Source organism: Carettochelys insculpta, chromosome 1 (assembly GCF_033958435.1).
Source record: "Carettochelys insculpta isolate YL-2023 chromosome 1, ASM3395843v1, whole genome shotgun sequence".
In the NCBI taxonomy this organism is placed as follows: Eukaryota; Metazoa; Chordata; order Testudines; family Carettochelyidae; genus Carettochelys; species Carettochelys insculpta.
In genome coordinates, this window is record NC_134137.1 from 296,087,404 (window position 1) to 296,114,259 (window position 26,856).

General features: G+C 43.1%; 1 protein-coding gene across 5 annotated transcripts in view; it reads left to right on the top strand.

The window, feature by feature from the left end:
- The first annotated feature begins 8,236 nt into the window (after window positions 1-8,236).
- ATP2B1 (ATPase plasma membrane Ca2+ transporting 1) overlaps window positions 8,237-26,856 on the top strand; it is a 120,115-nt gene continuing 101,495 nt past the window's right edge. The window contains exon 1 of one of the 5 annotated variants that reach the window (XM_075012030.1): window positions 8,237-8,344. The gene's annotated coding sequence lies outside the window, so the exon portion shown is untranslated. The other 4 variants (XM_075012039.1, XM_075012044.1, XM_075012020.1 and 1 more) reach the window with 4 other exon arrangements.

Here is a 26,856-nt window from a genome sequence, read left to right on the forward strand (position 1 = left end):
ATATTATGAGGCCTTTTATTTAGTAGGTGTTGACACTTCAAAAAACTTTAAATAATTCAAAAAAGTTCATTTCTAAATACATTACTTATTTTGTCGTGTTATTTGATGACTAAAGGTCAACATTAACTTTCTTTCTTCCAAACATAAAGTAAAAATAATACTGTATTATAAGGTTTAATGTTATATTACAGAGGTGCTCAAATTTACTGACCCTTTGAGCCACCTATGACAATCTTCAGAATTTCAAAAATTGAGGGGGCCTTGTGGGGGCTCAGAGCTTCAGCCCCTGCTGTCCAGAAGCCAGAGGTAACACATGGGGGGACATATAAGGTCATGATACACACCCACGGATTTTTTCTAGTGTTTGCAGGTGTTTCTTGGTCACATGGTGCAGCTGGGCATCCTCCTTGCACTGCAGCTGCTGTGTAGGTGGGGAAAGCAACAGTAAACAACTGATATTTTGGAGCATAAGCTTTCGTGGGCAAAGACCCACTTTGTCAGCTGCATGAGTGGGAGGTTCCAGATGAAGCAGGTCTTTGCCCACGAAAGCTTATGCTCCAAAATATTGGTTAGTCTATAAGGTGCCACAGGACTTCTTGTTGCTTTTGAAGATACAGACTAACTCAGCTATCTCTCTGATACTAGTAAACAACTGGGAGCTGAGGGGAAAGGCACTGCTTTTGCTGCTGCTTTTCCACAGGGAGCTAAGGTGGTGACACGCAGACCTAGCACCTGGGATTTGCAGGGAGGGACAACTGAAGATAAGAGGGGGTCATGCTTGGGAAGACATGACTCAAGCTGAACTGGGGGCATACCTTTAAATCATACCTCTCCCACCCTCCACAGGCACCAGCTGTCTCTGGCAGACGCCTGTAGTCCCACCACCACACTGCAAAGCAGGAGTTCTGCCTTTGCAGTCTTTTAGACAGAGAATGGGAGGGCATGCAGGGGTCCACAAGCCACACTTTAACTCACATGTGGCTCATGAGCTTCAATTGGGCCACACCTCTGGTATCACACAGATCCCCACTTTGGGTTCCTTATTCCTGTGATTAAGGTTTACTGGGTGAAGACCATAGTTTTAAACAGTGCATTACTTATAAATCTGGTAATTATTGAGCTTACAAACTGATGTGATATTTCCTCACCCCTCCTCTCATGACCTCAGTATTTAAAAACAGACTTGAAGCTGCAACTGGCCATGAAAGAAAACAAAGCATTTGTTTATGATGTTAGAGTGATTGACCAAGAATTAAGCTTTACAATTATAAGCAAAGTGGAATGTATAATTGATTTTCTTCAGCTACCATTCCTTGGAGAGAGAGAAAAAAACCACAGAATGAGAACCATTTGCTACAGTGATTCTTAAACGTTTCAGAATCTTCTTGATCTGATAGGGTAGATATGCTAACATTTGCTGAAGAAACCTCGGGCCTGGTCTATGCTTTTGAGCAACATTTTAAAGCCAGCATATACTTCTGTGTAGACAGCACTATGTTGACAGAAGAACTCTTTCATCACCTTGCCTATCACTCCTCAGGAAGATAGAGAACCTCCCATTGGCGTCAGTGGTAGCCCTGAAGCAACATAATAGCATTAGTGGTAGGGTGACTGCATTGCCCTATGGCAAACATGGGACACCAGCCTCCAGGGACAGGTGGGAGTATTGTCTCATATCAGGGCTCCTTGGTGATGGGAGTTAATGCCCCATGGTGAGGGACTGGAGATGGGGGCTCCGCAACCTTCCAGTGAGAGGGAGTGGAGGATGGGGACTCCACAAGCTCCTGGCAGGGATGTATGTGCTGGAAAATATGGGATCAGCAGCCTCCTGGCAGAGGGGGCCAGGGAATGTGGCAGCTGCCCTGCAGCACAGATCCCTGGCAGCAGGGGGTGGCCCATTGGGGAACAGGGTCCCTGCCCCATGGAGGAGCTTCCCTGCAGCAGGAGCTGCTGCCCCAAGGCACGGGGCACCAGGGAACTGGGCAGCTGCCTGCAGCAGAGGCTGTTACCCAAGACACTAGATTCTGGGGAACAAGAGCACTGCAAAATATGGGGCAATTCGCCCATTTTCTTAAAAAAGTCATGATGCCTGTGCAACAACTTAAATAAGAGACTGACCCAATAAAAACTGGACAGATGGTCACCTTAATTTGCAGGAGACAATCTATTGTCCATCTCAAGACAGTTACCCAAAACTGAAAAAAGAGAGGAGCAGGCTATATTTACTCTAATAATAATTTCTGTGAGTCAGGAGAATGACTCAGAATGAGGACTAATGTTGATGCTAGACTGAGAGTGCTATCTAGTTGCTTCTGTGGTGATTTTTGTTCTTTCAAAAGGGAGGCAGTTAGGAGAAGGTGAACTAATATTTGTAAACTGTCCATAGAACAGAATATCACAGTAAGCATCAAACTTTAGGGCTAGATCCTCACTTGGCATACAACTGATATAATTCCCTTGATTTCACTAATTTACTCCATCTGAAAATCTGATCTTAAAAATGAGAACATTGGCTTCAACTATTTAACAAGGAAAAATTAACATTACTAGTGGGAAAAGGCTTAAAAACCATCACAGCAAAAACAGCAGCTCTGGCACAAAAATCAAGTCATAGCAAAGTGAGTATAATGTATTGCCCCAGGCCCTTTAAATCACCACTGGAGCGACACACTGGAATACATGCTCCAAACAGCACTAATGGCTGGCTGGGCGGGGAGGTGAGTTTGCCGGGCTGTGCTGTGGGCAGTGGTGAGGGCAAGCTGCCTGCACCCCACCCCTTCCACCTTTGGCCCTGCCCCTTCCAGGACTGCAGAGCAAGCCCCTCCACATGCAGCCAGCCCAGGGACCTGCAGAGGCTATCAGTTCTACTGCCTCAATAATACATAAACATTTGCATTTTTAATATAATGCCATCCTCAAATATTTTAACATAATGCCATAAGGTTTGCCCAGAATACTGTCAAATCTGTCACGTGGGTTGGAGTGTTTGTGGTAGGCAATGCCTGGCTGCATTGGTACTTTGTTTCCAGTGTACTGGTTAACACGCATTCTCCAAACTTTTTTCATCATCTAACAGATGGCTGTAGAATATTGGTTCATTTTCAACTGCCTCATTTCCTTTTCATGTTCAGTGCTTTCCTTCATTCTCTTATTTTCCTCGTGCAGTGTGGTCCAAGTGTATTCTTTGCTGCTCTTGATAGTGATTGTTCTCATCTGCCTTTCCTCATTCACTCCCACTTTGGGTTCTCCACCAAGAGTCTTGCTCTTCACCTCCTTCAGTTCCAAGAGACTGATGTCCTTCACTGCTTGTTTTATTATTTTCTATTTAGGTTTTGACTTTGTCTGCACAAATTACTTTTCTTTGCACTCTTCTGTCTGTTCTGAGGTGCTCATGTTACTGTGTTGTAGATATATCTGAAAAGGAAATGAAAGAAGAAAGGGCTAATGTATTTTCTTCTGTATTTTTCAAATGCGATGTCTGAAGATAAAAGGTAGCTTGTGCACCAATATAGTTTGCCCCTAGTTCCTTTATTCCTCAGATTTCATTTCTTGTTGGCAGGCTGCACATTATTGCAAAAGGCTGTAAAAAACCTCCTGAAAATATTTTTAAAATAAACTAAAAATTTTGGGTAGAAGATGGAGCAGGAAAGCAGTTCAAAACAAAGTTTTAAAGATGCTTTTTTATTTCAGGCATTTGTAGGTGGAGATTGGGCTCCTGAACATACTAGCTAAAGTTCTCATGATACCTAGAAGACAGAGGGGAAAGAAAGAAACTGTTACATGAGCTAAATAGCTTCTTGACCAAAAATGGGGCACTGGGGCTTACTAAGTAGCTTAGTGAAATAAATAAATGTGGCTTTTGAACTGGTAATAATAGTGTCCCTGTGTGTTTTCACACTTTTATTCTTTATAATTTTGTTGAAAAGCACAATAACATTGGGATGTTTGTGGGGTTCACAGAAGTTTAAGAATGTGCATCCTTTGTTCAACAACAAAATAATAAATGGCCAACAGAGAGCTATGTAGCAGAAATAGGAATCCAATCATAATTGCCATATAGTGGAAGATGAAAATGTGTGTTTGTTCACTTCATGAAGGAGGCAGGATTTCTTTGGATTTTCAGCAGCTGTTCACTCATTAATTGCTAACCAGAAAGAGATGAGGTTGGCAAGGGGAAGAGGAGATACACACAAACTTCCATGGTTAGTTGCGTCCATCACATCAATGGTTGCACCTTTTAAAGCACTAGACCTGGTTCAAGATCGTCCTTTTGCCAAACCCAATACAATGACATCAGTCATAACCAGTGCTTTTTTTATTTAAAAAGAAAAGAGGAGCCCATACTCAGATGGCTCCCTACCTTTGCTCCTCAGCCAGTCCCTGGGGCTGGGGTGGCCAAGGTGCTGGTACACAGTACAGTGACTAAACCTAGTATTTTGCATCTGCCTGTGAAACATCTATGGCCTTCATCATCACAGGATTTGAGCATCTTGTAAAATTAAATAATATCACATCATCCTTGGGAGACAGGGAATTATATTGTTTCCATTTTATGGATGAAGAACAAAAGCACACAGTAACCAAGTGACTTCTACTACACCACACGGGAAGTCTGGGGTAGAATCCATAAATGAATCAAGAACTCAGTGTCTTAATCATAAGAACTTGCTTCCTTGGCCTTTTTTGTCTAGCTAAGAACTGGGAAACATGATACAGCTGTGCAGAACACATCCACCAGTTTCATAAAACTATACCTAGCAATGTAATTTTCAAGTGTCTTGGGAAGTTGTGCTGAGCCACAGTGAAAGTGAGTACATGGAGTTGCAGATGGAATGCAAAAGAATTTCTTGCGATATATATGTTAAATATTTTATTTTCTCCTTCTGGAAAGAAATACAAGAAATAATGTTGACATATTAAACTGCAGGATTTGTCTTTTTCATTATTTTGATTTTTCTATTGACCTCAAGAGATGTGGGGTAAAGTAATATTTTAGCAACCTTCAACATGGGCAGGAGCCAATTACTTTTAGCAGTCTTATTGCAACTGCTTCATAGATTAAGGCAACAAAGTATAACAGAAAATGAAGCACAACCAAGTGAATGATAATAATGTAGTCAGAATGATTTATTTATTTTCTGTTTCTTGAGGGCTACTTTACACGGACTTTGCTAGATTTCATTTGTATGAGGATTGGTTTAACCCTCTAGGTTCCGTTACACCTCTCAGACCTTCATCATTACCATTACATAAGCTTTTACATTTAATTTCTTTTTCAACACTGAGGCTACATCTATACTAGGAGAAAACTTCAAAATGGCCATGCTCATGGCCAAATTGGAGAATACTAATGAGGCGCGGAAATGAATATTCAGTGCCTCATTAGCATGCTGCCGGCCACAGAACTTCGAAAGTGCCACCTTTTGATCACACATGGCTCATCTACACAGGCATCCTTTTCAAAAGGACCTGGTGAATTTCAATCCCCTTATTCAGAATAAGGGGATTTCAGTGTTTGCAGGGTCCTTTAGAAAAGGACCCCCATGTAGACGAGCTGCACGCGACTGAAAGGCAGCACTTTCAAAGTGCCGCAGCAGGCAGCATGCCAATGAGATGCTGAATATTCATTTCAGCGCCTCATTAGTATTCTCCGATTTGGCCATTAGCATGGCCATTTCAAATTTATGGCCAGGTGTAGACACAGCCTGATTTTCAATAGCTGTGGAATTTGAACAACAACTGTGGAGAGATGGGGTATTTATGGCTGGCTAAAAGAACCCAATGAGCTAAACACAATTGGCCATTCATTCCACTGATGTGCGCAGCAGAGAGGTTGATACTGTGTCAAAAAGAAAAGGAAAATTAAAATAAGACAATATAGGACATATATCAGTAATGTGTTTTAAAGACCACTTTCACTGAAAAAGGTGACTGAGTTGGAGAAGGGCAGTGGAAATCAGAGGACTTCTGTGTTCCTGTTCCCAGTGCTCTGCTGCCCCAACTTTCATGGTCTCGGTCATGTCATTTTAGCCCAGATTTTCAAGTCGCCACTAATATGCCTTGACCAGTGAGCTCCATGGCTTGATCTAGTATATCTGAGTATCTGCATCTTCCAAAATACACGTATCTCATACAGCTGGAAGGGACCTCAAGAGGTCATTCAGTCCAGTCCCCTGCCCTCTCTGCAGGAACAAGCACCTCCCTGACAGATATCAGAGGGGTAACCGAGTTAGTCTGTATCTTCAAAAACAACAAGAAGTCCTGTGGCACCTTACAGATTAACAGATATAATGGAGTATAAGCTTTTGTGGGCAAAGACTCATGAATCTGATGAAGTGGGTCTTTGCCCATGGAAGCTCCAAAATATCTGTCACAGGACTTCTTGTTGTTCTCTGTGACAGACTTATTTTTAATCTATTTGCCCCAGACCCCAAAATGGACTGAACTCACAGCCCTGGATTAACACAGTCAGTGCTCCAACCAAAATATCTTCAGGAAGTGTTTGGGATTGATGGTCTGCGACACCAGAAGTCAGGCCTCACGTACTAGAGATTGTGTACGCAGATTAGATGAAGCAGTGAAAATTATTATACCCAGTGGAAATGTTGACTTAAATTCAATGCCTCAATTTTTCTCTCTGAAAAATGGGTGTAATGATGGAGCTATTATCTTACAGTGGAGCAGTCCTTAGTATTTTAAAGTGCTTTGAGATCCTCAAAAATATATGGGATTATTAATAAACAAATTGATATAAGCAGAGCGTTTTAAGGGAATTAATGACTTGTAGAATACCCAATGAGGTTGCTAAAAGCATCTCTAAAACTTCCATTCAGAAATAGAACACAAAGCCGCGGCGGTAGAAGGAAGCATTTCTCTGTAAAAATTACACGTACAGAACTAAAACTGGCTCCACAGGAGGCACCCCACAGGGTTTGCTGCAATGATGGAAGAGAAGAAGGCGCTGCAGAGCTGTCCATGAGCGTGGGGGAACGAAAGCTGCCTCACGGAGAACGAAATTGAAATCAATCCTCGCCCTCTGAGGCGCGGGGAGGCGATTCTGTTGTGCGTTTCAATGAGACATTTACAGTCAATCGCCCTCAGCCGGGTTTGAGGCGTCCCTCTTTCACGCGGTCCAGGCAGCAGCAGGGGCGATCGCATATTTAACTCCTCGCTTTCCGGACTGTGGTCATCGCTGTGATGTTATTTCACTGCAAACAGAGGCTGGCTCTGGTTAGTCAGCCCGCCCGCCACCCGGAGAAGGGCAATCCCCTACCTTCCAACCCCCTGAAAGGAGTGCACCGCCTCCTTCCTCCGCACGCCTCGCACGACGTGGGAACCCTCCCCCGCTGCCAGCTTGCGTTCTACTCTGCCCCGCCCATGCAGGGAGCACCCCCTCTGCTCCCTTCCCTCGTCTGTGCAGTGAGCCCCCCCTCGGCACCCCTCCCCTGCGCAGGGAGTTCCCGTGACTGCCCCTCCTCTGGCAGGGCGCGCCCCCTCTGCACCTCTCCCCTGCGCAGGGCGCCTCCTTGGCTGCCCTCCCAGGCAGTGAGCTTCCCTGTGCGCTATACCCTGTGCAGGGAGCTCCCCTAGCTGCCCCCCACCAAGCAACGAGCTCCTTCTCTGCACCCCTCCCCTGCGCAGGAAGCTTCCCTGGCTGCCCTCCCAGACAGTGAGCTCCCCCTCTGCACCCCTCCACTGGGCAGGGAGCTCCCCTGACTGCCCCCCCTCAAGCAGGGAGGCTCCCTCGCTTCACCCCTCCACTGTGCAGGGAGCTCCCCTGGCTCCCTCCCCCCAGGCAGGGAGCTCCCTCTGTGCACCCTTCCCTGCGCAGAGAGCTCCCCTGGCTGCCCCCCCGCGAGCAGTGACCTCCCTCTGTGCACCCCTCCCCCATCTATGCAAGGCGTTCCCCCGTGCGTGTAAAACCAGCTGCCGCGCGCTACCTGCTCTGCCGTGCGAGGAGCACCTCCACCGCCCCCTCCCGCTCCCCCCCGGTGCGGTGAGCTCCTCTACCCCCGCCCGAAGCACGGGGGCGGTTTCAGGAGGGGGAGGGGTACAGCGTACTGCGCCCACCCCCTCCCCGCGGAGAGGCTCGTGGCAAAGTCACCGACCCGAGCCCGCCGGGCCCCATCAAACGCCCGGGTCCGGCCCCCACACGTCATGGAAACAAGCACGTCAGCGCCCGGCCGCCAATGGGAGAGGCGGGGGGCGGGGAGAGCACCTGGTCCCGCCCACTCCTCTCCGTTCCCGCCGGAGGCTCCGCCCTCTCCTCCCCCATTGAAGGCGCTGCACGGCTGGAGCCCCCTTCACCCGAGCGAGACCCCGTCATGTGACCGCCAGGACAGGGGTAGGCAGCGGCGGTTGCGGCGCGGGGAGGGGGCTCGGCGGGCGCCGAACGGGAGGGAGGGAGGCAGGCAGGAGGGGGCCGGGCGCTCCGCCCCGGCGGCGGTAGCGGTTCCTGTGCGGGGCTGGGCGGCGCGGCGCGGCGCGGCGGGTGCTGCGGAGCCGGGGCTGGCGCGGGCCGCGCCGCAGCGAAGGAGGGTGAAGCGTTGGCTTCTTCCCAGCGAGAAGCCGCTGCCGCGGGTGGGGCCGGAGCCCGCCCCTCTCGCTGCCCCCCCCCCCCCCCCCAGCAGTTCGCAGGGCGGGGGACGCGGGCACCTTGTGCGCCGAGCGGCGGCGGCAGAGTCGCGCTGGGCAGCGGCCGAGGTAAGCAGCGGCCTCGAGCATCAGCGGCCCGGGCCGAGGTAGGGCAGCGCCGCCGGGCGCTGGGCTGGGGCGGGAGCGGCGGCTGCTTGCCGCCCCGGCCCCGTGGGGCGGCTGCTCCGCCCTGCAGTCCGAAGCTGCCGCAGCCGCCGGCGCGCTGTATGGGGGGCGCGGTGTGACCTTGAGGCGGCCGATACGGGGGTCTCTCCCCTTCCCTTCCCCCCGGGCTCGGCGCGGCGGGCGTCGCTGCCGCTCGGGCTCCCCCAGGGAGGGGTGAGTGGCGGCGGCGCGGTGTGATATGTGTGATTGGCGGGGCTGGAGCTGCTCCTCTCCCCGCTGGCGGGGCAGCGCCCGGCCCGGCCACCCCAGCGCTGTTGGCCCCCGGCTGCACACACCATAGGTAGTGCTTAGCCCTTGTTCCCTGCCGGGTTAAGTAGTTGGGATTAGTCGTCTGCTGTTGCACAGCACGATCCTCCGCAGTCTGCCTCCTTGCTAGCCCTGCGCGGACCCAGCTAGCCACCTCCGGCCGGGGGCGCCCGTAGCTCAGGGTCTCTCGCCGCCTTTGCAGTGGCGGTAACCGCCGACCTTTCGCCGCTTTGTCTTGCGGGCGACTCCCCAGTGCGGGGTAGCTCAGAGCGGGCGGTGAAGTTGCCTCGCCTCCCGTGTCCGTCTAGCTGTTGCGATTTATTCGTGGCTGGGTGGTCTGTGTGGGTGTCGGTCCGGGGCTGGGATAAAGGCATCGGCGCGACGCCGCGGAAATAGAAAGGCCAGTGAGGTTGCTTTTAGCAGCCTGCGGGCGGGCGTTTGTATGAGCAAGGTGGTGTGGTGCTTGTCCTACTTAGTAGTCGGAAGTGCTTCTAACGGTGGCGCTTGTATGACACTGTCATCCTCAGCCCAAGTGGTGTATGTAACCTTTGGCTGTTACACCACGTGAGTTTATGAAAAGGCCTTAATACTGGGAGAGCATTGCTGCCTGTGGCAGAAGGGAGCTCTTGCTTTTCCTCCTGGAGTCTAGGAAAGATGGTGACAGAGAGAATATCATCACTGGTGTCAGAGCACTTCTCTTTCCCTGCTGATGTGAAAGTCTTGAAAGTAGAAGAACTTCTGTTAGGATTTCAGGAAGAAGCTTGATTGGAAACCTAGCTGATAAAGCCTGTGCCTATGACCTTGGGATGCATTTCATTTGTCATATTTTCCCTAGCAATGTAAGTGAGTCTTATAAAAATAACTAACAGTGTCTGCCTTAATTTGACAAAACTAGGACATTTTAAAGCCAAAAATGTCCCTGATGTCTCAATATGACTAGCTATTAATCTGTTGGTCTTTGGATAGTGGCCAATTTTAATGATTTAAACAGCCATTGTGGGCATGAATTAAGGATGGTGTTCTGAACTCAACATAAAACTTGTTACAGCATAATCAGTTTCAATGTTTCTTTTTTGTAAACTTAAAGGAAGTTTGAAAGATGTACAGTAATAATTAGAAATATTTTATGTTGACTTAAAAGTCCCAACAAAAGAGCACCAAGAGTCTGAAAATTGTATGCTGCCTTCAGTGTGAAACTTAATTTTGGATATTCAAGGGCTACCTATCAAATCAAAAGCTTATGTTATAAACCAAGTGTTAAGTGAGTGTGAGTTGCTTTAATTATGTTAAAAACCCCTTCCCTTTCCTGTAGGGGAAGCAGTAATTAGTAGCTGGGGCCAAAACAAATTGTGTGTGTGTTCTGGTAGAATCTTAAGTTTCTTAGCAAAATTAGAAACCAAGTTAAGTTCTGGGAATGAAATCTAAATAATATGTATCCTTGCAACATTAATATTTAATCATTTTAAACAGTACTTCTACATGTGAAAAAGTACAGCAGTGTGCAAATCTCAAGGGAGGGGGAAGCTTATTTAAAAACCACTGTATTAAGTGTTTACAGATGCTTCTGCAATTGAGTTTCAAACTATCAAGGTCATTGATTTGCCATTCCCCCCCCCCCCCCCCGTTCTATTTAGAAAGCACTAAGAAGGCAATAAGTCTCTCTAAACTCATTCTGAATGTTTTATAGGTGTTTAAAGCTTTTCAGGAACTAATTCTAAATGCCATAAATGCAAAATTTGAACAAGGAGTGAAGTTTTTTGTATATCTTCAAACCATTGGTGACTGTCTTGGCAGAAATGGCTTCCAGCTTAATAAACTTATGGCCTAATGAATGGAAACTTTTTTTGTGTGCAAAGGGGAAGTGGTCCCTGAAAAGCAGAGCATAAAAATGGCTTAACCCCAACCCAGTCTTTAAAATGTGAAATTGTGGGATGCTTATGATGTTATGGCTCCTTGTTTGCCTTTCCTGGAAGCAGGCTGCTGTGAGGAGTTTTTTTCACATAGGTAAGAATTCCAGTTGTGCTCAAGTAGTAAGGGACTTGTAGGGTTGAGCCATATGGGTAAAAACACTTCCCCCCTCCCCACAACATGCTAGTGTACCCCAGTTGTTAACTGTGTCACCTTTACTATTAAACTCCTGCTAAGCAGTGTCAAATGTGCTCCTTTTGCTGTTGATAATAGCGAGCTAAAATTTGCAGGGTCTTATGCTCTACCCAATTCTCAATGTGTTTCTGCATATTATGGAGCTATTCTTCATGCTTACCTAAAATATGGTTAGAAACTTAGAGCAGAGTTGTGTCTAGTATGTCTCCTAATTTATAAGCAATATAGGAAGGACCTGTTAGCTGTTAAATTTGAGGATTTTAATTGCTGCTTTATGGCTTAATAGTGTGTTTTCCCTGACTTCTGAAAAATACTGTAAGACCTCTGCAAAGTTAAACTTGTAAATGCTTTTGATGGCAAAACACAACTCTACTTGTCAGAACCATATGAGACATATGTACAGTTTGGCTAAACATTAAGGAAGAGAAGCTGCAAAATAATCAAATGATGGAAGTGCCGAGGACAAAGAAATTTTGAGGTAACAGTGGTTATGATCTAGACACCTGGGATAAGAGTGAAGGAAAACATGAAATTAAGATGCAGACCATCAGATAGTTAAACTATAAGACTTAAAGAATACGCACCTAAGGGATGTGCTAGAAATTATGCTGTCTGAGTAGACTTGGTAAAGGAGTTAAAACCATCGGGAATAAGCATAACACATAGACTTACAAGGTAACCTATAGTCTCTTCCAGTTCAAATTCCTCTCATTAATATAGAGTAAATATTAATGGCATTGAAGCATTCTTTAGACAAATCAAATGTCACTGATCTCAGTACAACAGAACTTCGAGCAGTTGGGTGTGAAGATTTTTGGTGGCTATTTGTCTTGTAATAAATCCATGCAACGTAAGAGATGATACGTTGTTCAGAATATATATTAAAGTAAACTAGCATTAGAATGTTATTGATCTAACTTAGAACTTAGTTACATGAAGAGAAATACTCAATCATGTTGCGTATACATAGTATTTCTAATAGATTTTATTTTAGGAAATGCTGTCTTCATGGTAAAATACAGTGAAGTGTAACAAGGTTGTGTATTCTTACTGCTTGGCTCTAGCTTATAAATGTAAACTTTTTATGACAAGAGAATGTCATACACTGAAGAGATTGGGAGCAAACTAGATCCAGTATGATCTTAAAATGTAACTACATTTAGGCTGTTTAGTAATCTTAATCATCCTTTCAGGTTTTTTAAATGCTGGATTTAAACTGTTGAATTCATATCCTGTAACTCAGGGGTGGGCAATCTTTCTGAGCTGGAGTGCTGAAATTTGACCTTTTGACCTCTATGTGCAGTCTGAGTGCTGGTGATACTTTTTAAAGTCACTAGTAGTCATATTTATAACAGCTTTATTAATTAAGATGCAGAGCTTTACCATTTAGGTGGTTATTGGTAGCATTAGCTGGTCTTTTGTTAAGCTACAGGCAACATGGCCTTAACCAAGCTCCTGGCTCATGGGGCGGAGCGGGGGGGAGGCAGGGCAGGGCTGAGCTCTTTCCTCATGTGCCAATGAAAATCAGCTCTCATGTCACTCTTGGCACCAGTGTCAGGGGTTGCTGGCCCCTGCTATGACCAAGTCTGTCTATTCTAATTTGTGTAGTTTTTTATCAAGTAGAAGACTGTCTTGCTTAGATCTGTGCTGGTGGCCCAAAATTCACTTTTTTAAATGAGTTCTAGGGATCTATAAACCTTACACCCATTTCCCCATAGTAAATAACTTTGTGGAGGTACGAGTTTCTTGCATTTAGTGACCCAAATGTTAAAATAGGGTAAAAATATGTATTCTTTTTTGTCCATCTGGTTTTACAGTGAAGTAACTTTTCCTATTTGTTGGATGCATGATGCTACAGTCTATAAAATCAACATAGACAGAAGTGGTTCATTGACGCCCTTATCCAAAAGACATTTGTTGGCTACTTGAGAATTAAGAGTTCTGCATTTGAACATCGTTTTTATTATATTCTTGGGTGATTTAAACATTGAATGGCTGAGACACTCCTTTCTCATCCCCTGATTTTTATTCTAAATAAGATGAAGGTGGCTGCTGTTAAGGTTCTATTCTTATTCATCATCTCTATATCTTTGTCCAAAAGTAACCCCTATGGAAATTTAAAAAAAAAAAAAAAAGTTGCTGTTGCCAGCCTCCTAACTTTTACCATGCAATTTACATTTAAGGAGGGACCCTGAGGATTATTAACTCAGTCTTAAATCTACATACTTTGTGTCTTAATGTCTTAGAAATTAGAATAGATTTAGTATCTGTGGAATGGGGCAGTAGGGTACAGCAGCATTCTACAGGAGTTTAGGAGACCCAAAGGTAGTGGGAAGTACTATAGCAAGTGGGAGAACTTAGGAAGACTCAGTCACCTAACTGTCCTTGGAACTGGGATAGCATTTTTATATATGAGATCACGAACTCTTGATTCAGATATCAAACTAAGTCGGAACTGATCAACATGATGACTTTTGTATAGGTTTCCTAATACAAGTAGAACCTCTCTAGGGTGGCATCTCTGGGACCAGACCAATGTCAAATGAGAATTTGAAGGACCATGGGAGGTCAACATTGTCTAGTAGCATTACCAACACTTTGCTGCTGATTGAGTTCCTGGAAGACATTTGGGGTAAATTTTAAAGCTAAATAACACACAATACTGAGCCAGGACTGGTGGCTAGAAACAAACTTTATGGGATCACAGCCATGCTCATAAGTGGCCATCTGGCTAACTAAAAATCATGCCAGATTATGACTGTTGCTGGTCTAGAGAGGTTCAGCCTGTACTAGTAGAGTCTCCAAAATGCTAAAAGTAAAACTTGCTGCTAGTCTTTGACTGCAGACACCCTTCCCCGTCTGAACGGAATGATACTAATATTGCTGTTTCTCACCAAGTAATTGTTTAATTATGTCTGCAGGGATGTGACTTCTGTTGTCCTTGATCTGATTTTTAATGTCAAATGCTGGTGCTGAATGTCAGTAACTTTTTTGATCACTTCCTTGATGTAGGAATGGAGCATGCTAGGTTGGCAGTTGAAAGCTCTTTCAGAGGCTATTTGAGTAGAGCCAAAAGAATAAGGAAGAGTGATAGAAGCATGATGGACATAAAGCTGAAAAGTTAGGGAAGTATATTTTGTTCATGAATGTGATGTAGTGCTGAGTAAATAATAACTGTTACCATATTCTCCCCTTCATTTCTATAAAAGTCTCTTCATTGGGCATTCTGCTATTTCTTTGGAGCAGTGTTCAGTCCTGAACTTGACCCGTGACTTATGAGCCATAATTAAATGCAGCATTCCGTTCTTGCTTCCAAACATATGTCAGTCCTCCTGTATACCATTCATTAGGAGTTTACTTAAAATCTCGTATGAAAAATGGATTTGTTACCACTGACTCCAACTTTATACTAGTATATTTGCTATACGCTGACTTGAAGCATTTGTTTTGTGTGTCTTGTCCCTCCCCCCCCCCCCCCCCGAATGTTAGAATTCCGAGCTAGTACGTAAGATCCATAATTTGAGGTGTTAGAGCTGTAATACAGGATGCCAAAGAAGGCAAGAGGTGTGCCAAGTTTGTGATGTATTGTTAAAGCTCCTAAACATGGTTCTTATTTGTTTTCACTTACAATGAACATATGATATGGTAATTGGTGATTAAAATCTTGTACTAACATACAGTTATAATCCAATATTGTAAATCTAACTACCAGTGATCAAAATATGGAGTTAAAAGGAACACTCATTTTACTTGTATTATCCATCTCACTTGTGTGTTATCAGATCACTATTAAGGAAACTTCCTGATTTTATTTTGGGTTAAGTTTTCAGAAATGCTTGACTGACTTAGCTTCAGTCACTCTTCCAAATGAAATTTGAGCACTTAAGCCTGAGTGCTTTGAAAAACTTCATCTTTCTTTTGTTAATTTTCTTGGTGGAATTTGTCACTTACTGGATCTTCCTCCCAGCCCTTTGGGTGGGGATGGAGTAGAGAAAAGAGAACTTTCAAAAGTAGCTTGTAAACCTAGGGACAAGTAATACCTGGAACTGTTTAACTCACTACTTGAAGAGGCTAATAAAGTTAAGAGGTCTTCTTTAAAACCTAAAGGTGGTTGTGAAGACACTTAAAAGTGTGTGTGTGTGTGTGTGTGTATACATATGCACTTTATACAGTCAAAGAATCTTGTATACATGCAACCCTGTATATTTCACACTACTTTAAGTATTGCACTCTGTCTAGTCTCAGCTGGGACCCTTTCTGGGGAGGTGAGGTAAGGCTGGATGTCACTGTCAGATGAACTGAGGCATAGCCCTTCATCCAAACAGATGTGATAAGAACTTGATGCCTTCTATCTTGTCACTTACAGGGGGGAATACTGTTATATCACAGTTATGAATATAACTCCCAAGAGAGGTATAGAAAATATCCACCACCCTTAAACACTTATGTGGAGCCTGTAATCTGCTACCCTAGCTTGTGCCCTTACATCTTCATTTCAAGATAAGGTAGCAGACGAGAATACTACATTATTCAGGTCTGATCAGACACTGTACACCAGGTGATCTATGGAACCAGGGATCTTATTTGCTCTACATTCTTACCCTGCTGAAAAGAGACTTAACTGACAACTTTTCATTACTCTCCACATGTAAAAAGACCGGGGTTATTTGGACTATCGGCATCTGGTTCCAGAGAACCAGATAGTAACAAAGGTCAGGTTGGTCTTGTTCAGATTATATGCTGCTTTTTTCAATGAAATATTCCACTTAACAGATGTCATGAGTAATGTTTGAAATAACTTGGGTAACTATAGGGTTTTATAATAAATACTTAAGTGATTTTGAATATGTAAAGCCAGAAGTGCAGCCCAGCCATAACTGAGTGAGGCTAGGCCTATACTAGATCTAGGGGTCAACCACTGATATGCAATTTTAGCTATACCAATTGCGTGATTAAAATGGATTTATCCGCAGTCGACTTCCGTGTCTGTCCACATGGAAGAAGATTGACAGGAGCGGTTTTTACATTGGCTTTCCTTGTTTCTTGCGAGGAGTACATGGGTCAGTGTCGATTTCTGGGAGTGTCATTTCTCACATGCGTGAGATGAAACCCTGGAAGATCAACCCTCAGTGGGTCAATCTTCTCCAGGGCAGCTCTAGTCCTACTAGAGCTACACTATGTGGCAGGAGCTGCTGCTGCAGGCAGAGGTGCACAGCTGGGCTCACTTCCCACTCCTGGCATTACACTACTTCCAGTCTGGTTCAGGGAAGAGTATAAGTTTTGGTTAGGGCTCAATGATTACTTAATGCAACCTCACTCCTAAAATCTATTTTCTTAAAACCAAGCATTGGGAGGGACGGGGGTGGGAAGCCGGTTTTTCAGCGACAGCGGTGTTCTAAATCAGAGTTTTGAAGGTGGTATGTGAAGACTTCTGCTATAATCCCCATTTTGGGTTGAGGGCTGGTATGAGATAATTTGTTCCATAATGTTTAGATCTGACAGATGTTTATCTAACTTACTCTCTTAGGAATCGCCAATGATGGAGATTCTGCAGTCCCTCCTAGGCAGTTTATTCCAGTGTTTAACCACTCTGACAGGAACCTTTGGTCAATAAGGGAAAACTATCTTGGCGTAGTATAGACTGCATTGTTTGTTGGTAGATGCTCTGGTGTCAGCATATTGAGGTCACGTGTAAGAGTAGCTGTTCAGGCTCAATTATGAGATCCTTTGCCTGAAAACAAATGAGTCTGTAGACAAACAAACAAATGAATCTGAAGACATGGTTGAATTTAAGTGTCTTAATTTTAATATTGCATCTCTTCAGAAAGCTTTTGGGTAACTCATCTTCTACCAGAGGGTTCTTGGGAGGAGTTCTCTAGGGTGTCCTTTTTTCCTCCTCTCTTCCTTTGGCAGTGTACAAATATACCATAGGAGAATTAATTAGTAGACCAATGTGAACTTTTTCCAGTTTTGACTGTTTCATAACTCAAATTCTTTTCCTCACTCTTAGGTTATATTTAACTTTTAAACTTTCCAGTAGATCTGAAAAGAGTTTAAACTAATAATCCATTTTTTCCCCATTTGTCTAAGATGAAAGAGGATTAGATTCACAAAATGGCTGGAGGGTAAAATCCCTTTACGTGTTAGTCCAGCCTTTAGGGTGCTAATTTGGGGTGTAAGGAGAGGAGTTACAGCAGTTCACTCCTGCCTGATGTAGAGAAGGAATTTGAACTTGGTGCAAGAAACTTACTTTAGTTGTTGAGCTATGGGAGTGTGTGTTATCTATCTTCCTTGGCCCAAAGATTCGTCAAACTGCCCCCTGAATGACCATCCCTACTGGCTATATACACTCTGGGAAAAGTGTCTCAAGAAGGATTGAGGACCACTTCTGGCCCTCTGTGTGCTCCTCACACACCAGAATAACCCATAGTTTTGTGGCTCTTCGGACTTCCCTACAGTATGGTAGAGCCAAATTCAAATCTCCATATGAGACAAAGAAGGGAATCTAGCCTGGGCCTTCCTGTTCCTGGTGAAGCACCTACTCACTGGAACTAGCTTTGAGTTTTAGCCCAGCATCTCCTCAGCATGTTGCTTGGTGACTCCCACCCAGAAAGTCAAGATGTTCTGACACTGCGGAAATAATTTTGATCAAACTTATTTTTCAAAAAGAAGGCAGACATTCCTGACTTTGCTTATAGTTTAAGGTTAATTCACAACTTTTTTCAGACGATAAATTACTTGCTGAAAAATTTCACCTAGCTCTATTGCTAAAGGAATTAAACACTGTAAGTACAGAGGTGCACACTCTCATCCAAACTAGTTGGGAGTCATTTCTGAAATAGTAGCTGTTCATTGGAGTATACTGTAGTAAGAGCTTGCTGCCTGAAAGTCAATCTGGTGAAGACTTCACTAATGTTAGTAGGATGTGGAGTAACTGGAAGATGCAGCAAATTGTAAATGCCATTTCCTATAATTAGTTAAGTAAAGCAGAGCCCCAGGCAGACTCACTATAGATGTGGCCAGGAATTAATCAGTTTCTCATGGAACTAGTCCTATAGTGTTCTGTCTAGTGGCTCCTTCACAATTAAACTAGTTAAGTGTACCAGACTGATTTACGTAACCTTGATTTTTAAGTCTCGCACAAAAAAAATGTCCCTCAAGTTGCCAAAGGAGGGAAACCTGATTGCCCTTAGAGTGCACTTAATTTTGGGACAAGCCCCATTGAATTCACTGGCACTTTTAGTTTTCTGAGGAAACAAGTGTAGAATGGGGTTTCCTTTGGGGATGTTTGAGGCTTACTGGCTAAACATTGCCCTAAACAGATGAGGCTTACTGCTTCCGGTTAACCAGTATGGGCTGAAGCAGTGGACTGCCCACAGAGGGCAGGGGATTGCTCCAGCACCACTGTAATGTTGAGGAGTAAAGGGTCTTCAGACTAGCACAGGCACTTCGATGTATCCATGGCTACATGCAGGCTGGCACTTTGAAGTTGCAGTGGAGGAGATTTAGCCTAATGAAGTGCTCCATATGCACTGTAGTACTTAATTACTAACTTCCCAACACCCTAATTACCATGCCTCCTTTGAAGTTGGGAGCTAGTCTAGACACAGCCAAAATGATCTGGGATGGCTATGGTCTGAAGAAGTAGGTCTGTCCCACGAAAGCTCACCTAATAAATTATTTTGCTAGTCTTTAAAGTGCTACTTGACTGCTTTTTTGTTCTGTAAAACATAGTGTGCAAACTTGGTCAACTGTGCACGGCAATAAAAAAAAAAATTGATGTGAATGGCAGCAGTTAGTCTTAACTATAGTTTCGGGCTGTTTCCAGTCTTAAATTTGCTAAAACCAGTGCTGGAGAAAACATTGTGGTTCATGTTCTTAGGTTTAAATCAGGTGTACTTCACTTTCAGTAGACGGAAGAACAGGTTTCAGTTAAAACAATCTGGTTTAAACTAAAATTTATGCACATGACCTCTTATTTTAAATGAGTTTTTAACCAAAGCTGCACATCCTGCACACGTGACTGGATCCATTGTTCACAGTCAAGCTCTTAGTACAATCACATTTGCTCTGATCCAACTGACAGAGACCAAAAACTACAAGAACTTTACCAAATATTCATTAACCTGAATTACCCACCAGGAGAAGTAAAAAAACAAATCGACAGGGCCAGACGAATACCCAGAGACCAGCTACTCCAAGATCGGCCCAAAAAAGCCAAGAACAGAACACCACTGGTCATGACCTACAGCCCCCAACTCAGACCACTGCAACAAATTATTAAAGACCTACAACCAATCCTTAATCAGGATGCTACGCTCCAGAAGGCCCTGGGTGACATGCCTGTTCTCTCCTACAGACAACCTCCCAACCTCCATGAGGACCCCCACTAACAGCCACAGTCTATACCCCAGGAACACCAGTCCTGGAACCTTTCCCTGCAACAAAGCCTGCTGCCAGCTTTGTCCGCATATCTTCTCTGGAAATACCATCACTGGACCTAACCAGGTTACTCACAGAATCACGGGCACTTTCTCATGCTCCTCTACTAACATCATATATGCCATCATGTGCCAACAATGCCCAGGTGCTTTGTATATTGGACAGACTTCTAACTCCCTTAGACAAAGGGTCAATGGGCACAAAACAGACATCAAAACACTCCAGATCCACAAACCAGTTAGTCAACATTTTAATGGAATGGGGCATTCTGTCAATGACCTAGAGGTATGTGTGTTACTGAAGAAGAATTATCGCACTGTTCTGGAAAGGGAAGCAGCCGAGCTAGCTTTTATATTCAAATTTGGCACATTAACACACTGTTTAAATCGTGATGGGAACTTTGAGTCACTATAGGGGCTCATCTGCATACTTGGCTCAATCTAATTCTTGACCTTCCACCTCCACTCTCTGATTTGCTCACCTTGATTATCTTTTTCTGATTTGTCCTCCTTGCTTACTGTTTTTGGTTCTCTGTGCCTTAAATATTGAGTCTGGCTATGGTCTGAAGAAGTGGGTCTGTCCCACGATAGCTCACCTAATAAACTATTTTGCTAGTCTTTAAAGTGCTACTTGACTGCTTTTTGTTCTAAAATGGAAGCTTTTTCATGTATGCAAGATGGTGGCTTAATCTAGAAAAGTTGCACTGGTTTAAATTACTTAAAAGATTGTTACAAGGAGGAGGGAGAAAAGTGTTGATAGGACAAGAAGCAATGGGCTTAAACTGCAGCAAGAGAAGTTTATGTTGGAGATTAGGAGAAATTTCCTAACTGAGAGCATGGCTCAACACTGGAATAAATTGCCTAGGGAGGTTGTAGGATATTCATCATTGGAGATGGGTGTCTAACCTGCTTTTAAATATCTGTTGGGTAATTTTAGATGGTGCTCTGCCCTAAGTGAAGGAGACTGGAATTGAGGCCAGAGCTGAGGCTGGCTAAATACAGAAGCAGCTTCCCCTCCCTTGGTGTTCACACCTCCAGATCAACTGCTGGTAGTAAGCCTCACCCTTGCTGACTGAGCTAACCTTGTTATCCCCACCCTTGCTCTGGCTTATTTATACCCGGCCCTGCAGATTTCCAAGACCAGCATCTGATGAAGTGAGTCTGTGCTCACGAAAGCTAATGCTCAAAACTTTTCTGTTAGTCTATAAGGTGCCACAGGACCCTTCGTTGCTGCTTACGAAGGAGTATCTCGCCATCTGTGTGACTCTTTTGATTGGCACCAACTTTTTTAGATGAGTTTAAGACCTTGATTTTTTTTTTTTTTTGATTGCCCATTTAGTAACTGTAGGACACTAACATATGTAGGAGGGTCTTTCAGCTCTGTCAGTAGAGCAGAGGTTCCCAACCTTTCAGTAATATGGTGCACTTCAGTGAGAGACAGTTCCACGGCACACCCACTTTTCAGCTGAACTGGTTGTTCACAAAGGTCGCATCTTGCAACAGGCTGTTGGAGTTCAGATGTGGAATATAAACTGTATCCCAGTTCCCCACTTTCCACATCAGTGTTGAGGACAGGCTCTGACAGGCCATTAAGGCTGGAAAGCAGCATTTCATCTGCCTCCGGGTGAGAGTGGGCTCCTGCAGGGTTGGCATTTCCCCTCAGGGTGGCTGTGCAAAGAGCCACCTTGGGTGGAAGTTGACTTACTCTGCACTAGCTGGCATGGAGTGGTCAATTTCTTCACAGGGTGGCTCTGCAGAGAGCTCTGGCAAGAGGAAATGGATGATATCTCATGGCATGCCAGTGTTGCAGCACCCTGAGTGAAAACCATGCTAGTAGAGGCACTCAATCTGGAGGCCCCAGACCTGACATTGAAAGGAAACAGTTGGCAGAGAACTGTTCACACTCATTCTGGTACTCATTTTCTCACTGACAGTAGCTGGAGCTACTTGTTAAACAGGTCCATTGTTTGGGTGAACATTCAAGTCCTGTCCTGTTCTGGCCCCAGCTCTGTCTGGATCTCACTGAGTGCCCCCACCCCAAGCAGCTGCACTTGGACCCCCACTCAGACAAGTCCTGCTTCCCCAGCACCTAGACACAGACACACACCCTGACCCACTGATCTCAAACACCTTCACCTGATCTCCTGCAGAGTTCCATTTTAATTGGAAACCTGCCCAATTTCTAACAGTGGAGGCTTCAGTATGATCTTCTACCTCAATATAGCTAGTGGCCTTGACTCCCCCATTACACAGGAGCCACATTTATATATTGAGGCCTTCTGCCATGTTTTGCAGAGTTTTGAATATGGTGTGCATAATGTTTGGCACAGAATTCCCTCAAATTCCCACTGTAGGGCTTCACTCTTTTTTCTAATTTCAAATTTAGTTTTAACTGTTGCTTTATACTCCAAGCACCTGAGAAATGGGTTTTGGCTTGTAGCTGCTAATGTAATAACATAGGCTTTTATTAATATTCCTAGAGATTAATTAAGGTGTACTGTGTTTTGGATTTAAAAAAAAGGAAGTTAAATGTGTGGCTAGCAGTGAAGACAATGGCATTTAAGTGCATTTTTTGTGATCTTACTAACCTGTTAGTGATCACTTTCACAGTAGTGCCCCACAAACTGTATTTGAAGTGTTGTCTTGGATAATTCAAATTTTAAGGCCCTCAAATGAGAGCTTTGAATAGTACTTCATGAATTGCTACAATCAGTAGATAAAGCTGAGTTTCCGTATTTTTTCCAAGTGGGTAAAAAATGCCCAAAACTGTCAGTCAGGGAAGTAGGTATATGGTGCTCTGCTTCCTCTTACCAGGTGAAATGTCACCGAAGTGTGTTAATACTGTCTGCCAAACCAGTTCAGTCAATTATCTGAATAAATAGGTTAACCTTTATTGCTTAGTATATGTGAAACCTCAAGTCATTGATTATCCTTTCTACCTGTTGTGAAAACTGTTGAATAGCAAATACTTAGAAATTCTTCTGTTTCTATGAAGCCAAATAATGAAAACTTAGTTAGGAGAGTGGTTCCTTTGGTTATTCAAAGTATAAGAATATTTAGCAATTTTTTTCTCTCCCTCCCCACCCCCCCACGACTTTCAGATCAAAACTTGATCTGCCTTCTTATTTATGATGTCCGTATAGTCCTGTATCATTTTCCTAAACATGTATTTGCTTAACTTTGTGGAGGAACTACTGTCTCTACTGTGACCTACTGATCTTGTCTAAACACAGAACTGGTTTTAAAACTGATTTTAGTTAATCTGATACAATTTTAACTTCAGAAATCAGCCTCAGTTCTAGTGTTGCCCATGTGCAAAATAGTACCAGTTTAACTAAAAAGTAGTTCTGAAGTTAAACCTCTTCAACTATTGTGGTCTTGAGTAAGAGGTTGACAGTAAATCAATTTGATTGCAATTACAATTAAATTTTCTATGACATTGCCTTAATCTCTAAAAAGGGGAGAAGGAATAGTGGCCATGGCAACAGAACTTTGTATACCTGTATGCAAAAAGGCCTTTGCCACATCAACTGTTTTCTCTGTGTTTTCCCTCTTTCTATTACTAATCACCATTGTAAAATGGCTACGAATGTTTAACTGTGCAGGGAAAATAGTCACTGAATTTGGACCGTGCTGTTTTCCTAAATAGTCAATCTTGTTTCTAAAACTTCAGAAATGTTTTTTCTTGACACCTGTAAAGCTGAAATAAAAACTCCTATGAATTATCTGCATAAAATGAGGCAATGAAAATTTTCAAATTTATTGGAGAAACACAAGTGTGTATAGATTTTGATACTTGAAAAGATGTACTTTAATAAACCATAATTTTTTTCCTGATAAAAGGCTGAGTGCAGTTTTAATTGAAATTCCTATGCTCTTGCAGCTTGAATGTTGCAAAACAATAATGCAAGAGAATTTTTTTGCAAGCTGAAAGTGGAGATGGTATAACTTAATCTGTCGATCAAAGTTATAATTTTGTAACTTAATCTGTAAATCAAGGTTTTTAAAAAAATATTTTTGACTGGTTTTCAAACTGTTGGCAACACCTAGCACAGCAAGCCTATAAGTGTGACAACCTTCTCCCCTTAAAATTAAAAAATGAAGGGAAATAGTGGAGGGCTTGGGGTTGTCAACCCCATAGAGCTGATACCTCACAGCCCCCACCTTCCTGAGCCCTTAAGGGGTGACAGTTCCCAATCTGAGAAGCACTGTTCTTAACAGGGTAATCTTAATATGTAACTTGCTGCCTTTCTCTTGAAAAAGAAAGCAAGGTTAGAAAACTGTCAACTGTCACCAAAACAACAATAATGCACCATCTTCCTAACTGCTCACTAGATGCAAACTGCTGATGCATACTTAAATTTTCAGTGCAAATGTAATTGTGGAAGATTGAGCTAGTATCCATTCTAGTAATAGTGGCTGTAACTCCAGATCTGTTGCACAATTTCTTAACACCGTTTATTTACGGCAGTATTTTAAACCCTTAGTCAAGGATCAGGACCCATTTTTCCTTCTGAGCATACAGGAAGATGCTTAAACTCTAGAACAAGATGCACCAAGTGAATAAAAATAGGTGGAATAAGATACAATACTGAAATGAGCACACTTCATAGTATGCCGATTCTGTGCTTAGACATTAACTGACAGTATTTTATAGCAAAAATTTCTTAAAGATTTATGCAAAAAATGAAATGCTTCTAAGTAAAAGTTGGGTTCAGGGTGAATTGGTTGAAGTCTCTCTCTATCATAGAACTGGAAGGGATCTTGGGAGGTCATCAAGTCCAGTCCCCGGCCCTCAAGGGAGGACCTATTTGTCCTAGATCTCTAAATGATCCCTTCAAGGATTGAACTTGCAACCCTGGGTTTAACATGGTAGTGCTCTAACTACTGAGCCCTTCCTCTCACACCCAAAAAGGTGGGTGGGTGGCTGTGTAACAGTTTTTAAAAAAAAAAATTGAGTGACTGCTTAAATTATGCTTTTTTTGCATAAGCCCCATTGAACTTGCAGGCACTTCTGTTTGAGTAAATGGGTATAGAATGGGGGTACCCTGGGGAAAGTTGAGCAACTAGACTTATGGCATCACCATTATGGCCCATGGTCATGATGCCCCCAAATAAGGGGTATGTATTATGCAATATAAAATAAGAAACATAACTCTGTGGCAACCAACAGTTCTAGATTCTTATTGTAGCTTTCTGTACTGCACACTTTAGTGATGGAGTTTTAACCTATTTGACTCATTAAACAGGCCATAAGGGTTAGCTAAGCTAAACTTTTTTTCTAGCAACATCCAGCACAGAAAACAGCTTGCGTATTTTCTTGTCAAATCGCACTTATACTGAAATATATTTGTGGGTGTGTAAATATAAATTTTAATGTTTATGTAACAATTAGGGTCTCTTGCCAGAGAAACTGTCATGGCTTAAGGGCATAAGTGTGGGGAAAGATAAGCTGTGTGTGTACTGAATATTGCCCTCCCTCTTTCTTACTAGTCCGGTGTTTCTCAACTTTAAGTACTTGTGAGGGGTTGTGTGTTTTTTTTTTTTTTTTTTTTTTTAGTACCCTCAGACTTCTCTTGCATACCCCTAAGGGTACATCTATCAGATGAGAAGCATGGTCCTAAGGTAATCTGGGGTCTTGAAACAAGTGCCATTCAACCTTTCCAGGTTTCTGTACCTCTTACTTAAAAACTACTTAAAAACCATGCAAAATATAATTAAAAAAAAAAACTACTGAAACCTTGTTGACTTTCTACCATCTTATCAAATGAATTGGAATTGGAATTGAAATACTTTACCTACATTTCAGTGCAAGGCATATGAAGCAGTAGAAACAAGTCATTGTCTGAATGAATGATTATTTTAGATTGTAATGACTTTACTCGTGTTGTTATGAAGCCCATTAAAAACTAGGAAAATATCTAGCTGAGTTGATGTCCCCCACCCCCAGGGTAAATTACCCCGGTTGAGAAACACTGTTCTAGTCCACTCCACTGTTCCTTTCTATGCTGCCTCTGTCTTAAGACAGTGTCGTCTTGACCAAGCACAGCAGAGAGAGAGAGGTCCACCACCACGTAAGTACGGGTCAGAAACAATCCTATCCCACTTCTTAGAAATTGTATGCCCATAACTTTCAAAAAGCAAGTGCTTGTAGAGTCTCATAAAAATCAATTAATGGCTCTAAGTGTAGCAGGTTTTTGAGACATTTGAGATTTAACTAACTCATTTTTAAAACTAACTAGTTAAATTTTGAGTTTTTTAAATCTTTTTAAAATTTGTCCCATTTTAGGTTGTTAGCACTTAAATACAATACCTCAAAGTACCAAAATAATATTCAAGAACTTTTGTGCTTGGCTTTCGTCTGTCTTAGGTTGATTTGGTTACCATTTTGCATTCTTTATCACCTGACTTGCGTTAATAGTTACTCTTGCTTCACAGGAAATAATCCATAGAAAGGCTAAGCTTTCTCTTTTTTTTGGAGCGCTGTTGCTTTAACACCCCTTGTGCCCCACTTAAACTGCTAAATAACATTGCAAAACAAGAAGTCCTGTGGGACCATATAGACTAAGATATTTTGGAGCAAAAGCTTTCATGGGCAAAGACCTGCTTCATCAGATGCTCCCAAGGAAAACATGAATGAGCACTTATGCTCCAAAATATATTAGGCTATAAGGTGCCACAGGACTTCTTGGTTGTTTTTTGAAGGTGCAAACTAACTCAGCTACCTCTCTGATAAATAACGTTGAGTGGTGGTCTTCTGTTACAGCAGTGATTCCCAAACTTTTCAGCATCAGCCCCTCCCCCCCCGAGCTTTTTTGAGACCTTCACACCCTCCACCTCTTTACAGTCCTTCAGCCCCCATTAACTAAAAATTCATAATTTAAAATAAACAGTTGATATAAAAAAGTTTAAAATTAAAAATAAGCAGTTTTCTTGGCCCAAAAATTTAATAAAAAAAAACCCAAAAAACCCCCACATTTTTAACATCAAACACCAGACACAACATGATTTTAATGTGAAGGATGATGCTGCATTTTCTTCACAGTGAGGAAATCCTAGGTTTGAAAGATGAAAGTGTATGCAACACACAGTTTTTGACATCCAGTAGATTTTTTTTCATTTTTAATGTGAGTAAATTTGAAAAGCTTTTTTTCACAGGGGTATAATTACAAAAATGGAAGAATAATATGTAGCACTTCTTCCCTGACAGCCCAAGCTGGGGCCAGCCATCTGAGCCCCGCAAGCC